This window comes from Heteronotia binoei, chromosome 11 (genome assembly GCF_032191835.1).
Source record: "Heteronotia binoei isolate CCM8104 ecotype False Entrance Well chromosome 11, APGP_CSIRO_Hbin_v1, whole genome shotgun sequence".
In the NCBI taxonomy this organism is placed as follows: domain Eukaryota; kingdom Metazoa; phylum Chordata; class Lepidosauria; order Squamata; family Gekkonidae; genus Heteronotia; species Heteronotia binoei.
Window position 1 is genome coordinate 5,896,622 of NC_083233.1, and position 17,117 is coordinate 5,913,738.

The 17,117-nt window shown below is 44.7% G+C and overlaps 1 protein-coding gene across 1 annotated transcript in view; it reads right to left on the reverse strand.

The window, feature by feature from the left end:
- ATP7A (ATPase copper transporting alpha) overlaps positions 1-5,153 on the reverse strand; it is a 63,231-nt gene extending 58,078 nt beyond the window's left edge. The window contains exon 1 of the mRNA XM_060249224.1: positions 5,024-5,153. The gene's annotated coding sequence lies outside the window, so the exon portion shown is untranslated. The remainder of the gene's footprint in view (positions 1-5,023) is intronic.
- Positions 5,154-17,117: the final 11,964 nt, after the last annotated feature.

Below are 17,117 nucleotides of genomic sequence, written 5' to 3' on the forward strand. Positions count from 1 at the left end.
GGTTGTGATGCATTAGGCTGTGATGCATTTCCCAGGTGACAGCTTTATCAAATATCATTTGCGTGGGTCCAGGTATTTTCAGTAAATATTCGTTCTGTGAGAAATATTCCTTTTGTTAGGGGGAATGACAGCTGGCATTTTCCCCAGCCATTCCCCTCCCCAAACAAACAGGACTAAGTCATAATTATGTGAAGGTTAAGCAAAAAAAAAAGGAAGAAGTTGTAAACAGCTACAACCATACAGTCTAATTTGACATTTCTTTAGTGACTTCTCTTGTGACGGATCGCTGCAGAGAGGGCACCAGTGAATGCACACAAGTCCACACGCCTGCAGCTCTGAACTTCCCTTCTTTGGAAATTCAGGATCTCACTAAAGCACTGGCAAACCAAGCAGAGTGCAAATTCTTGGCTGGGCTAAAAAGAGATGCCTGAAGTGGCCACCCGAGGGGATGGCAGGAGAAGGCTTTTTCCCCTTTGGAAAGCAGATCTTATGTCATGTTACTTCTGAAACACCCCCCCCCCCAAGAACTATTAATGAAAGTCTGCTAAGTTGTAAAAGGCTCCTGCCAAACAACAGAGCGGGCAAAATGTGAAATAAAAATCCCCAACCCAACTGCAACGACTTTTCCATCCTGGCAATAAACCCCCAGGAGCAAGAGGATGTTCGACTATGAGGTCTACTGGTCCCGTAGAGAGTGAGGGCGCAGTCGGTGGTGGAAAGTGCCATCAAGGCGCAGTGGACTTAGGGTGTCTCTAGAGGATTTTCAAGACAAGAGATGTTCAAAGGAGGTTTGCCATTGCCGGCCTCTGCGTAACGACCCTGGACTGCCTTTGTGGCCTCTCATCCAAGTCCTAACCAGGGTTGACCAAGCTCAGCTTCTGACACTGGCCTAGCCTGGGCCATCCAAGTCAGGCCTGAGCACAGTTAAGTCCACTGATTTGTATGCTCCTCCTAGATCTGCTCAGGATCAATATTCTCCCTAAGGTGTGGAGTTTTGTGAGCAAAAATTCTACTCTGTGAGCTCCTGGCATTAAAGCTGTGAGCTACTGCATAAATTGGTTTTTCCTGAGTTAAGGCAAAAATGTGTGAGCCAGAGGCTAAAAAACTGTGAACTAGATCACACTAACTCATCTTTGGGGGAACTGCTCAGGATAAGGCTATGAATGCAGCAGTGACGCTGTTTTCGGTCCGTCTCAGTGCACAGATCAGGAGGAGAGGCTGCACCAAGATTAGCCCAGACCCCACTAACCACATTAGCAGGAGGCAGATGAAACTCTGAAGCAGTACCTGCGGGGCTATCCGTGCAGCAGGATAAAGAAATTACAAAATGAGCAGTTTACAACTTTGGGGGCTGGATATAAAGGCATAAGGGAAGAAGTCAAGGACAAGACGTTCCTTTGTTTCCTTTTTCCCAGCAGCATAAACCTAGGCATGCATATGCAGATGTAGGCACTGATGAACGAAACAGATCTCACTCCTAAGAAAACATGCAAAAGATTTCACTGCAAATATTACCTAAGGGCATGTTCTACAGCAGTGGATAATTTTCAGGCTACATGCACTTGGCAAATGCTTACGATTGGTGACAACACACACTCTTAACATCAACCAGTTTCAGAGACAGCCAGACTGATGCAAAGTGCCACACTGATTTACCATGTGATCTACGGCTTTGAAGGAAGCCCCGCGGTGCACAGTGGTAAAGCTGCAGTACTGCAGTCCTAAGATCTGCTCACGACCTGAGGTCGATCCTGGCAGAAGCTGTGTTTCAGGTAGCTGGCTCCAGGCTGACTCAGCCTTCCATCCTTCCAAGGTCAGTAAAATGAGTACCCAGCTTGCTGGGGGGAAAGTGTAGGTGACTGGGGAAGGCAATGGCAAACCACCCTGTCAAAAGTCTGCCATGAAGACGTGATGCGATGTCACCCCAGAGTCGGAAACGACTGGTGTTTGGACAGGGGACTATCTTTACCTTTTTACCCTTTACCTACTGTTTTGAAATCCAGATAGAAGAAGATGATATTGGATTTATATCCCGCCCTCCGCTCCGAAGAGTCTCAGAGCGGCTCACAATCTCCTTTCCCTTCCTCCCCCACAACAGACACCCTGTGAGGTAGATGAAGATATTGGATTTATATCCCGCCCTCCGCTCCGAAGAGTCTCAGAGCGGCTCACAATCTCCTTTACCTTCCTCCCCCACAGCAGACACCCTGTGAGGTGGGTGGGGCTGGAGAGGGCTCTCCCAGCAGCTGCCCTTTCAAGGACAACCTCTGCCAGAGCTATGGCTGACCCAAGGCCATGCCAGCAGGTGCAAGTGGAGGAGTGGGGAATCAAACCCGGTTCTCCCAGGTAAGAGTCCGCACACTTAACCACTACACCAAACTGGCCCTCACAGTGCTTCTCATTCAGTACCCCTTCCTGCAACCCTGAGTTCTGTGCTACTTGAAATCACACTTGCTATTGATTTTCTACAAAACAAAAACGTTTGTGAGAACAGAGGGGAAATCAATGTTATAACTGCTTTGGGTTCTGATTAGGGAGAAAAGCACAATTAAATAATAACACAAACTTCTAAATAAATAAGCACTATGGAACCAGATAAACTGTCTACTTTTTAAAATATATAAAAATAGCACAGTAGACAACAAAGCCAAAGTAGCCCATAGAAAAAGCTCCTAACTTAAAAAGGTGAACTCTCTAGCTACTATAAAATAGGGTTGCCAGCCTCCAGGTGCGGCCTGGAGATCTCCCACTTTTACAACTGACCTCCAGCTGGCAGAGAACAGCTCCCCTGGAGAAAATCTGCTGCTTGAAGGGCACTTGGTGTAATTAGTAGACTGATCAAAGCCACTAAGTAATACACCGTCTTTCAGTTTGCAAAAATATGTATTACAAGAATTGTGTATAATGCATAATAAACAATACAATAAAATGATAAAGGTCGGTGGTGCTAGGACCTTTTAAAGTAACAGAAACCCCAAAGGGGCCAGAAACCCCTGTCCCCAAATGTCCCCAAACTTGGCAATAGTCCAACCGAAATTCACAAGGTGGCTGCTCCTGAGGAAAGTAGCTTCAACATAGCCGCTTTTTTAAAAAAGACGTCTCTCTAGATTTTGATGACGTTTCAATTCTTTCTTCAGTTTAATGGCTCAATTATTTAGGAACTACAATGATAATAATAATAATTACCAACCAAGGTTTAAAAAAATAAATAAATTGCACTTTAACATATCAAAACAAAATTTATATGCAAAGGCTTACCCCTGTTCTACATTCTCTAGTCACAGCATTAAGCTTCTCATTTCAGTGTGCACATGGGGCTCTTTCATTGTGGAGCCTGCCCCACCTTAGTTTCAAAGGGATATTTGCTGCTGCATACCAGGTGTAGCCAATGAAATTTAGATAAATGCTGTATATTCTATTTCCTTGTTAAAGCCATATGGTTCATATGTTTTAAGTCTAAATATAAATTTCGCCTCCATCATTATTGTATTGTTTATTATGCATTATACACAATTCTTGTAATATATATTTTTGCAAACTGAAAGACAGTGTATTACTTGGTGGCTTTGACCAGTCCCCTGGAGAAAATGGCTGCTCGGAAGAGAGGACTTTATGGCATTGGACCATGCTGAGTCCTCTCCCCTCCCCAAACTCCGCCCTCTCCCAGATCCACCCCCAAAGTCTCCAGGTGTTTTCCAGCACGGACCTGGCAACCCTAAAAAAGTAAGATCTTTAAAAGTAGAAGTATTTTTTTGGAAATAATTCGGTATCATGACAATCTCGTTGCAAGACCTCAGTTAACATCATCAACTGACATAATAAAAACTACTTTGGATATTACTGACATTCAACATCTAAAACACTTTTTAGGTCAGTCAACACAATTTGAGTTTTAAGGATACTATCAAGCCCTCTTACACTAGCCTCTCAGCTATAATACCATAAATCAAATGGTATTTTAAGATAAACTCTTAATTTTAAGAGAAAATAAGAATGTTTTCTAAGCGCTCTAGAACAGCAAGTCACTGTGCGTAAGAGGTCTCTCACCATTATAATCCTCTCTGCTCCCTGGCTGCACTGGGAAAAAGCAAGAGTCCAGTAGCAACATCAAAATCTGTGGCAGCTTTGGTGAGTCTCTGCTACTTCATCCTATACAAAGTACTGTGACTTACAAAAGCGCCTCCCCTGCAGCCACAAATGTTGTTAGTCTTGAAGGTGCTGCTGGATGGACTCTGGCTCTTTTCTCCTGCTATGGACAGACTAACACAGCTGCCTACCTTGATCTACCTCAGCAGAACTTCTCCTCAGACGAGATTAAGACCTGCTGCACAGCTAAACAATCTCAGATTAATTGCATTATACGTTCTTTCAACCGGCTATTTGGAAAAGTAGCATCGTGCTTTTTGCCATGTACAGCCAAGTCCAAAAAAGCCTTCACTGAACAAGTTATCACCTTCTTCAAAAACCTAGAATAAGAAGGTGCAGGTACCACAAAACGAAAGGAACGAGTATTTCCTATGCTATGCAGGGCAGGATTGCTCCATCTACGGCATACTCCATCAAGGCCTTCATATCCTTCCTGTTCTTCCCGTCTGCCTGGAACACCTGACAGGCCACAATATACAACTCATATCCCTGTTAACGAGTCACAGGTTGCCCAAGCCAGATAACAGCCCACATCATTTGTAGGGACACAACACACAGAGGCTTCAGCACTCAAGGGTAGTTTGGTTAGCTCTCACGTATCATTAGTGAAACTTGTACAGCTAATTATGCTAATAATGAAATACTAGTTTTAAAAAGCAATGCTCTGATAATAGAATCATTTACCTGAAGAAAAACTGCAAGTTCACTGGGAAAAGATACTGCCTCCTTTTAAACTAAAGCTAAAATTCTTGTGACTTTTGTAGTGCCTTCTTCAAAGTTAAACTAAACACCTAATGCAGTACCACAAAAAGCTAAGCATATTGTGCTTACAAACAAACGATAAAGCTTTAATCTCAGTTGCAAAGTATATTATTACCTTTACAAGACACACCCAACTCAGCTGGCTCACACGCTGGCTGCTGCGGTCAGGGTCAAGGTCAAGCCGTCACTTCTCTCTTCTCCACACAGCAGCAACCTCTTCATGCTAAGTTGCCAGGGAAGCAGCAGAGTCCAGAAAGGGCTGTAAGGACAAAGAGCCCAAGACCCCTGTGAACACTCAGCCCTTTTTGGCAAGATCTCAAAACACAGGTTTGAAAGTCAACAAACCAACTGTAGAATCATAGGTTGGAAGGGACCTCCAGGGTAATCTAGTCCAACCCCTTGCATTGCAAGATTCTCCTCCTGCCCTCCAGTCTACTCAGATTGGCAATGGCCCTTCAGTGTAATATCCCCTTTTGGCCGTGGGTTCCCAGGCCAGAGTACTCTGGAGGCACCAGTTCGAAGGTCCATTCAGCAGAGACATGCTGGCTCAAAGCATCAATTCTTTATTTGCAAGGTCACACAACTCCAGGAAGGAACAGCTTCTAAATGGCCATATAAATGCTGAAAAGTGAAACTGAGCTCCACTCCATTAAAATACATTGCAGAACAAAGCTGCAAGGAAAACGTGGAATGTATTTTGCATTAAGGTCTCTGTGCCCAGAGAGACCACTCCCAGACTTTTCTATCTGGGCAGAGACCTTCAAGGAAAGTACAGTCCACATTTTCTTTGCAGCTTTGCAAGCCCAGAATTGCTTCCTGCAAATTCTTACAAAGACAATGAAGGAGCTGGGAAGTTAGGCATCCTTGGAGCTTCAAAGGGTGAGGACAGGAGGGGGGAGAAAAGAGCCCCACAGGCCTGATTGAAGCTCTGGGCGGGATGGTTCTGGTTCATGGGATGGACATTTGACACCTCTGGTTTAGCCAAAAACTCTTCTGATTCAATTTCAACCTGCTGGTTCTGGTCCGACCTCCTGAGGCAACAGGAAACAGCTCTGCAACAGCCTCTAGATGACAGCCGCTCAAGTACTAGAAGATGTTGATCATATCACCTCTCAGTTGTCTCCCCTCCAGGCTAAACATGCCCACCTCCTTCAGCTTTTCCTTGTAGGACTTGGTCTTCAGACCCCTCACCATCTTCCTTGCCCTCCTCAGGAAAAGTTCCAGTTTGTATACATCCTTCTTGAATTCTGGTGCCCAAAACTAAATACAGTACTCAGTTTAGAGTAAAGCATTACATTTTCTGGGCATTTTATTTACTTAATACCCTACCTCTGTCCCCAATGGGGACCCAACACGACTCACCTCGATTTTCTCTCCTCCATTTTATCCAAACAAGGACTCTGTTAGGGAGTCTGGGCTGAGAATATGTGACCGGCTCAAAGTCCTCTTAGTGTGCTTCAATGGGTGAGGGAGAAAGGACACATAAGCCCAAGAAGCCCCCCGACTCATAACAAGATTTGTTGAAATGCACCTTGGAAGATGGAAGGCTGAAACTCAGAGAGTGGTTTGCATAAGGCCTCCTAGTAGGGTCATGGCAGAGGTAAAATTTGTCATACTTTCAATTCAGCTATTACAAGACACCAGTTCAGCTAGCCAGACCAATCTGGTCACATGCATCTGCACAACCTACACAATGCAGAAAAAGACCTATTAAGCTGCACTAAAGTGTGGTGCTCTCCCTCAAAAACACACTAACTCACAGCATTGGACATGAGCTTGCCACACAAAGCTGGTTATAGTGTAGAAAGCAGTGGTACTCATTCCGCGGCTGGCAGAAAGCCATATTTGCTGTGACTGTCAACAAAAGGAGCCGGATTTACTCCAATCCATGGCCTCAGGTCTGCATTGTGGGGAGCAAGGCTGTAGCCAGGAATTTTTTCAGGGGTGTTTATGTGCTAATTAAATTAACATTGATTACATTAGTGCTTGGTGTTTGGGATTCTCCTTTCCCACTCTTCTGCCCCGCCTTAATGCTGTGTCCTTCTCTGTCCTCAATATATGTTTGTGCCATATGGCCCCAAGAGCAGGAGAAGAGGCTGCAGTGACTTCTGGCACTTGGCTCTCCCTCTCATCTGACTCCCTGCTCGTTAATTGCCCAGCTCTTAAGGTGTCTTTTAAGTGCCAGCCAGGAGACACACCCCAAGACAGAGTGCGGCCAGCACTCGGGTTCGCAGTGGCTGAGGAGCTGGGGAGACTGGGGCACCTTCAGGCAACGCAGGATTCAGCTTCAAATGTAGCTGCCCAGCAGCATGAAGACCCTGCAGAAGTGGACGAACATGGCCGGTGAGGCGCCCAGATGTTGGGGTGCTCCAAATTTGATAGGGGGCACTACCCTCAGTGCCCTACCGCTGGCTATGGGCCCGGTGGGGAGGTTTGCAGCTTACCCATTCCTCCACTGGTAGCTGTTCCAAGGTGGAAACCATCTGCCAACTGCAAGTCCCATGGAATAAGGGACACGCCCACTTTCCTGAAATGAGGGGTCGATAGATGCCACCCTGGATAACAATAAGCCATGAGTGGCTCCTAAGTCCCTCCCGGCAGCCACCCATCAGGACCTGATCCTCCTGCTTTCACAGGTGCTGCACAAGCTGCTTCTTGCCCCAAGCAGTTGACGTTAAGGACAGGGTCAGGTTGCCCATTTCATTGGAATGTCTATCAGCCTGTGCCTTTATTATGCCTTCTCCTGATAACGAAGCAGCACTTCCTTGCCTGTATGCCGAAGTCCAACTAACAAAGCTGCTACCAGGCTGGCTGTTTAGACCCTAACAACCAAACAGCACATACAAATAGCAACATGGCCACTCAGTACACAGTTCAAGTTGCCACATTAGTGCCAGTGCATGGACTCCTTTGTGCCACCCTCCAGGAGCCTAGTGCTGTGCTCTACTACTACTATGGCTGCACAAGAGAGCACAGAGTCCTGCTTTTAAATTACAAATTCTGGAACAAGAGAACAGAAAAAGGTGCACAATGTATTAAACCATGCATGAGTGCCAAACTCATTTGTTCTGAGAGTTGTATCTGACATAACTAGGACTTTGTTGTGCTGGGCCAAGAGTGCCATATAATGTAGTGACAGATAGCTGGGATATTCCACATTAGGAAGGGGGGGTTAAAAATCTTGAGTCTGCAGAACTCTACATTTTAACTGTGGTTGGTCCCAAGCCCCCCCCCCCTTAAAAGTTGCCTGCCTAAAATGAAAAGGTAGGGGGAGGAGGAAAAGATTAGATTTAGAAGAGAGAAGAGATTAGATTTGTATCCTGCCCTTCACTCAGAGCGGTTTGCAATCTCCTCTCCTTTCCCCTCCCCACAGCAGACACCCTGTGGGGTAGGTGAAGCTGAGAGAGGTCTTTCCAGAAAATTGCTCTTGCGAGAATAGCTCTGGAAGAACTTGTGACTGACTTAAGATCACATCAGCAGGTGCATGTGGAGGAGTCGGGAGTCAAACCCAGTTCTCCTAGATTACAATCTGGGCACTTTAACCACTACACCAAACTGGCTCTCATTATACTTCACCCTTCACTAAGATTCTCAGAGAAGCTTACAAACTCTTTTCCCTTCCTCTGCCCACAGACGACACCCTCTGAAGCAGGATGTAGAGACCAAGGCCTTCTCCTGATGTTGCCTCAACCAATACTCCCTCTAAACTGAGGTGTCTTGTGAGCAAAAAGTCTACTTCATGAACTGGTGGCATTAAAGTTATGAGCTACTGCATAAACTAGTTTCCTCTGGGGCCATTTTTCCTGACCTAAAACAAAAGTGTGTGAGCTGGAGGCTAAAAAAACTGTGAGCTAGCTCACAGTAACTCAGCTTAGAGGGAACACTGCTCTTAACACTGGGTTTCAGAGGTTTACTGCCTCCGAATATGGAGGTTCCCTTTAGCCACCATGGCTAGTAGGTACTGAAAGACCTAGCCTAACCCGTTTTAAAGCTTTCCATGCTTGTGGCCATCACTACATCTTCTGGCACCAAAATGCACATTTTAATCACAAACTGAGTAAACACCAGCTATATACAGGTCCAGTAGCACCTTAGAGACCAGCAAGACTTTGGTAAAATTTGTGGACATTCAGGAGAGAGAAAAGACAATACTTCTCCACACAATACACATTTAGCATATTGAATTCACTGATACAAGATGTAGCAATGATTGCTAGCCTAGACTAATTTCGAATGGGATTACACTTCCTCTGAACACCACTTGATGGATAGCTACAACAGGTGCAGTCTAACTTTCATGACCCATTGATAGGCCTTCCAGAGGCAGAGCCATTGTAGGAAACTGCATGCTAGACTAGAGGGACCATTGATCTGATCCAAAAGCGCTCCACAAAAGCGCTCCATTACGACCTGCCTTCTCCCATACCATGCATAATTTGCAAAAATCATGATTTAATCTTTACTCTAACCCCAAAGTTTATAAATTGCGCACCAAATTATCCAGAACAGACGCTAGAGTAACTAGCCTGTGATTTCCTTAATTGCTTCTTAAAATTCAGCGCCGTTTGTTACTTTCAAAAATCTCTGGTAAGGAGACCAATTATGGCAACAACTGCAGCCCAACTACGATATCTGAGTTCATAGCAATTCTGGCACAGCTGAGTGCCTCACATCTCCCACAACTGCTCTATCTTCCTTTAGTAATCCTTTTATTCCTTTGCCTTCTAACAGCCCAATGGCCTTTGTGTGTGTGTGTGTGTGTGTGTGCGCACGCACACACATGTGTAAAGCACTGTCAAGTGGCAGCCAACTTCTAGTGATCCCGTCAAGGGGCATGCAAGGCAAGTGAACGGCTGAGGTAGGTTTTCATTGCCTTCCTCTGCCTCCCAAGGAAACTTAAGAGAAACGTCAACTTATTTAAAGAAACGAGTATTGTCCGCTTTAGAGTTCTTAACAATATGCTCCGCTAATTATCTTTGTCTATCTTCCACTGACGTTTATTTGCCAGAAACTAAGGACCTCATTTGCACAAGACCTTCCCTTTTTAAAGGGTGCCTTTTACGTGTGCTTGATTCTGTTCCTTAAGCAGGGTGCTGTCTTCTTAAATTGGATGTACCATTCCTAACCTGTGGTTCAGAGGTTCAGTTACTGTGGATTTAAATAAGACCCAAGAAATCTAAAAAGAGTGGACCTCTTCACTTTTCCTTTCAACATCCTTTGCTTTAACCCCCTCATTTTGGATAATTTTCTTCTTCTAAAAGCAGATGTGGCAGTATTTGACAATTTCTTAAACAAATGCAACATAAGTGACTGTGATCATTGACTTCATTATCCTTAATCAGTACAATAAGGCATCTCCAACTCCTTGGTATGTTTTTGTTTAGCAACTCATATTCTACTTCCCCTATCCAGTTATACTGACCTTGCTCCACCCACCTGTTCCATCCACGTGCCCTACCTGTGAACATTACTTTTATGGTGCTACTGGTTAAAATCTGAAACATCTGAGTATACATGCAGTGGAAATTCCTTGAGAGCACTTTAACAACATTGAAGCCATCTTGTAATTTATGTTATAGTAGAATTGTATTGAATTTTCATGAATTCTGTTTTTTAATTTTTAAACTTGTTATATTTATATGCTGTAACCTGCCCTGAGCCCTGCTTGCGGGGAAGGGTGGGATAAAAGTTAAATTACACGAATCTTCACTTGGAGGAATCTGACACACATATCTTCCTTGCATTCACATTTCCCCCTTGTGGTCTCCTTAAACAGCCACAATTTCTCAATTAAAGCTACCTCTAAAACGACGTGTTGAGCTTTTTCATCCCCATCTGCCTAGCAAGCCACACATGACGAACAGGCAGCAATTCTGAAAATGGCCTTCGCAGTCTAAATACAGTGAATGAGAGCCACGACCTTTGGCAGCAGTCACAACACCATACTTTTATATTCCTATTTATCTTCTTCTACTACTAACAGGCCCCCATCCCCCCCAAAAAAACCCTGAGAAGATATTCTTGGCCTGAGAGGGTATTAGTAAGGGATCACCTCCTTCCGCAGCCTGACAGTGAGACTATATAAGATTCTTGTTCTCCACCAGGTTCTGTCAAAGTGGGTGAACAGAAAGCTGCTCCAGCAGATACTTCTCCAGACCTGCAAGCCCTTGTTTCAAGCATGCACAGTCATCTCCTCAAAGCTGGGCGCTCACTGCATCAAGCACACCCACAGTGTACATGGGACACTTAACAGATGAAGCTGTCTCATACAGTGGCAGACCACTGGCACATCTTGCTCCAGGCTGCCTACTCTGATGGCAGAGGAAGGGCTTTACTGAACCCTGCTAGCCAATCCCTGAACTGGAGGATCCAGGAACTGAACATGGCTGGGGCACCAGCGGAAGAATTCACTGCCCTGCTGAACCACATCCCCTCTCTATTTCCTGGGGGAAACTTTGCTTTGGATTGTGAGATCATCTTTGACACTTCACTTTGCATTATTAGTATAATTACATTCTTCAAACTAACAAGCATTGGTTTGTTTGAAGCATGAGCAACATTTGCATTCCACGTACAACTGCTCTTTTTCTAAAAGATTGGCTGGTGTCAAGCTGCACTTCTGGCATTATGGGAAAGGGAAGAGACAAGGTCTGACTCGATTTTGAACATATAAAAAGCAGCAGCTGACTGAAAGAGTCTCACACAAAATGAAATAAACAGTTCCATTAGATTAGAAGGCTCAGCGCCGAGGAAAAACACAGCAATTATATTGACAAAACTGCAGACTAATTTCAGACGATGTTTTAGGCAAGCACGCTCCTCCTCTGTGACCTTCACCTGGTGCAAGACAGATGTTGGATCACCCAATGTGTCAATTTATATTTTCAACGGGAGGCAGCTGCTGTGTCTTCTTCCTTAGAAGGCCAAAGGCAACACTCGACACCAGTTCCACCCAGTACCACTTTATTTATTCAGATCTGCTTGGGATTCTACATAGGATGCAAACAAGAGGCCTCTGAGAAGCACAGCTTGCAATACGCTCCCCCGCCCCGCCCTCGCCATGGTACTTAGAATCTATTCTAATGAAGAGTTCTGAACTCAAGAGCTTGTGAGCTATTGCATGGTTTTGCTTGGTGTAAATTTTAAAAAATGCTACATGGCTTTTATTTTTGGCTTTTTCTTTGGACCAATGCAGCTACCTGCAATAGCAGATGTGACCAAGAGCTGGGCAGCACAGGACAACTCGCACAGTCAGTCACCAAGGAGAGCTCCACTAGGGACAGGCCTCCAGGTGTGAGTTCTCATCAAGCATTTTTAGAAACTCCTGTGTAGATGCTGTCATTTAATAAATATTGGTACTTTGTAAATATAACAAAACCAAAGAAAAGACCCCCACCCACGTCATATGGAATAAAAGATTAGAGGGCAACCTATATACCTAGTTCAATGACTGCAGAAACAGGCCTTACGATGGGAGCAATTTGGATTATTAAGTTACTTATCTGAAATGTGCTCGAGCATCTTTCATTAATCAAAATGACTTAACCAGTCTTTTGGTCTACCATAAGCTGCTTACATGTCAAGCGTCTAGTTTCTGGTGCAGTACGAGAAATACAAGGATTAAACTGCAAAGAATGGCCATCACACCTTAAAAAGTGTAAAGAATTCTAAATATTAATATCTTCAGCAAGATTCATAAATGGCTCTGTTGCATATTTATCTCAAGCAGAATAGCTGTGGCATAATTGTAAATATAAGACAAAAATGAAGGCAGTAAGTTACACAGGCCTTGGTGACAACCCTATTAAAGTTCTGTAACGTTCTACACAGGGCTGCCCTTGAAGCCTGCTTGAGAACTTCAACTGGTATGAAATGTGGCTGCAAAAGTCCCTACTGGGATACCCTGGAATGGACATATAAAGGCAGCGTCTGAGCAGCTGCTCTGGCTCTCAGTTTGTTTGTGGATTCAATTCATGGTGCTACTTTTGACTTCATTTATACCCCACCTTCCTCCCCACTGGAGACCCCGAATGGCTTCCAGCATTCTCCCCTCCTCCATTTAATCTTCTCAACAATCCTATTAGGTAGGTTATGCTAAGAGTGTGCAACTGGCCCAAGGTCACCCAGTGAGCTTCCATGGTGGTGATGGGGGGGGGGGTCAAACCGGGTTCTCTCAGATCCTAGTCTGACACTCGACCCACTGCACTATGCCAGCTCTTTTTAGAATGCAAGCATCTTTTAAAATTGTCATAATCTACTGGTTAGCTGATGTGCCAAGCCATTGGATAGACCAGCAGTTTTAAAATATTCTAAATTTTCTAAAAAGTTACCAAAACTGCAGTCCTAACTCTACTTACTTGGAACAGTAACTCAATGAAAGCAGCAAGACTTTCTTTTAGGTTACTGTGGTTAACGTCAAGCATCGCTATTTCGAAATAATCAAGCTTTTGTTTTTAATCAAAGACTTGCTTTTGTTTTTAATCAAAGACTCCATGACTTGCTCCAAGGATGGATTCCTTGGAAGTAATGATTGACACAGTATTGAATAGACTACTTCAAAAGGCAGGGTTACAGATAACTTCAAAAGAATAACATAAGGATGCAAATTGAGTTGAAGGTTCAAAAGCTACTCGCTAGTATCTATTTTATGACTAAGGAATGTTAACATCTCCATTTCTCACACATTCTCTGCTAGCTGATAATGTCAGACATTGTACCTGTTTCAGATTACTTATAGCTTATTGACCTGACTAATGCCATCTTGTTTGCTGATACTAACCATGAGTCTATAATGCGCATTTCAAAGGAGAGGGAAGGTTGTAAATCCCAGAGAAGGAATTTCTCACTTGACATCCAAAGACTCCCCAAGCCTTTGAAGCTTGCTAGCCTCAAGGTGACCAGTGGGGAGCCTTCCTGGGAAAGAGATAACAGAATGTGGGAACAGACAACTGTCTCTCAGGGTGTGAGAATGTATTCTTTGTTATGCTATCTGTATCTACAAAAATCCATTCCAAGGGTAACCTTGGAAGGCATCAAACTCAACTTGCTTGTAACCCAGACCACTAGTTCTTGAATAAACGGATTAATTTTTGCAACAAAATGATCTAAGTTTATTTCAACGTTCAGTGTCTGACAGATAAGGCATGGCTGTGTGAATCTGGGGGAGAGGCACTTTACACCGTTAACACACGGTTACACTAAACATCCTGGAGTAAAAGGGATTTATTATGCATCCACAGCGGGGAAGGGAGAGAAGAAAGGTATGGGTAAACCAGCACTTAGAAATAGCATGCTTGACAGTTAGGACTGAGCTATAAATCTGCCTCTGTCTATAAATTTGTCCCTGTCTATTATGTACACCGCAAGTCCATTATTGCAAAAAGCATAAGAATCTAGGCAACCGCAACACTTCAGCATCCAGGGGAAAAAATACTTAAGATCAGAAAGCATTAAAGTCCAAACATCATCTTAACGTTTCACAAAATTGTATGGAAAGATGACAGCATGCATGGCTTTTTTGTAAAATAAAAGGGAGGGGGTGTACCAGTAATCCCCTGCTGGTGCATTTGGCTCTATCCCAGCTGTTCATAGGCTCCTCCCTGACCCTGTTCCATCTGCCACCCAAGACATCTTACACTCTCCTGAGACAAGAGGCTGGGCCAACTGCACAGTCACGACTGCTCCCCTCTTTTCCTGGGGTCTTCATCCCTAGGTCGTGCCCACTAATCAGTAATTGTTGTGGGGGGCAAAAGCCCTCAAAGCCCACCCTGCTGCCTTCTCCGCCAGCCTCCGGACTGAAGCTGCAATGCCTGCCAATCAAAAAGGACCCAGCATGCTCTGTCAGTGGGCCCCACCACAAAAAAGCGAACATATTACTAGCCATAATTTTCACACAAGACATGTCTTACCAAAGAAAAGATGCCAGAAAAATGCAGGCATGCCCGTCTATAACAAAACCAATGGCACTTAAGAACTGATTTACACACTTCTATCCACACATTTCAATGGCATTTCTACCTTCATCCACACTGAACCCAATGACTAAGCAGCACCAGTCTAACCAACTGAAGGACAGACTGCAACTTAAGCATCATAATTATGCTGTAGAAACAGAGCTATTTAGTACAGCAATTATCCTCAAGAGATTAACACAGTGACTATACAAAAGCACAGGCCAAAAATACTGGAACAAAAAGAGTTCATTACCCAATACTGAAGGTACTCACAGCCAGGACTTTTTTTTTTTGGTAGAAAAAGCCCAGCAGGAACTCATTTGCGTATTAGGCCACACTCCAAACACCAAACCAGCCGGAACTGCGTTCCTGCTTTTAAAAAGCCCTGCTCGCAGCACAGTCCTAAGCAGAGTTACACCCTTCTCAATCCACTGAAGTCGAGGACCTGAGAAGGACAAAACTCTATGATTGGACTGTGGTTTCCCCAAATCCCAGTCCAACAATCTAACCCAGAGGGGCTCCATCCATGGTTCACAGAGAGCCATATTCATGGTTACCATTAACCAAAGGAACCACATGGCTACTGTATGCCACCCCCCTGCATACAACAGTAAGATATAATTATTAAATGTATACCTATAACCTTTCAATTATCAGAGTACCTCTGCACATTTAGAGTTGTTTCTCCCCACCACTGCTAAACCTTAGCCAGTTCTGACACACCTGAAATTATAGGAAAGACTTCCTACTCTGCCCTCCTGTTCTCTCTGCAGCATGATGGTCACCTCGAGATTGGACTACTGTAACGCCCGCTACACGGGGCTGCTCTTGTCCCTAATCCAGAAGCTGCAGTTACTGCAGAATGCGGCAGCCAGGCTGCTTTTGGGGCTCTCCATGCGGAAGCACATACAGCCTGGGCTGTGTGTGCTGCACTGGCTGCCTGTGGCATACCAGATTCGATACAAAGTAATGGTCATGACCTTTAAAGCCCTATATGGCCAGGGACTGTCTACCTTCGGGGCTGTCTTTCCCCACACATTCCCCAGAGGGTACTTTTATTGGGAACTCAACATTTGCTATCGATTTCCTGGCCGAGGGAGGCAAGACTCCAAACAACACGTGAAAAAGCCTTTTCAGTCATCACCCCTCATTGATGGAACCAACTTCCAGAGGATGCCAGAGCTTAGTGGTAACTTGCCCAGTTCTGCAAAGCCTGCAAGACCACGCTATTTCAGCTTGCATTTGGCAGCTAATTATTAACTAGAATTAGCTGAAATAACTGCTATTGCTGAGAACATTAGATCTGAACAGTTGTCTTTTAAGACCATTGAATGCCATCTACGTATGTACTTACTGCGTGATCTAATTTTATCGAAATTAGCTCCTGGCTGTCATTTCAACCTCATGTTTTTATATTGTTGTTTTGCTATGAATCATGACCCTCCCTGAGCCTGTTCGGCAAGGAGGGAGGAATATAAATCGAATAAACTAAAACTACCTATGAGGCCTTCCAGCACAAGCTGCAGAGTGTGAATGCCCAGGTGCCAGGAGGGGAGCAATCTGGGCAAGGAGGAAAAAGAATAAAACCTTCACCACTTCACTGTGGCCAGTCTGCTTCTTTCCTAGTGATGGTTTTATTGTGTCTTCCCTGCAGCAGGCTTGCTCTCCTCCTAGCAGCTGCCCAGGAGCTAGGTAAGAGCACAGTGGGGGCGGGTTAGAGAGGATGGGTCCCTTTCTTCCACCCCTGACACACAAGGCCCTCAGCTTACCCATTCTCCCGTTCCTCCCTTCAGAAGCAACTGTTTCAAGGTGCAAGCGACCTGCCAACCACAACCCTGCCTTACCATGTTCCTGGAATGTGGTGTGGCTGCCACAGTCGGGGCAGTGCTCAAAAAAGACATGGAGTATCCCTGTTCTAACTGCTACTACACCACACTGGGGAAGGCATACCTCAGGTTATGTGGAAGCCACCAAAATATCCCTTTCTGTCTCCATAAGGTCACGTGGGGCAACACAAAACCACTCTGAGATAAAGGAGAAGGGAATCTCTAAGGTATACAGGGCATTGTCAGTTACGGGCTTTATACAATAAGCCCCTTCTATTGTGGACAATGTGTATGCCATCATCTCTGCTAGGACCTGGGAGACCTGGGTTCCAGTCCACACTGCCATTCTCAATAGTCAGCTTATCCTCACAGGGATAATGTGAGGACAAAATGGAGAAGGAAAAATAGAGGAAACTGCTTTGGGTCCCCA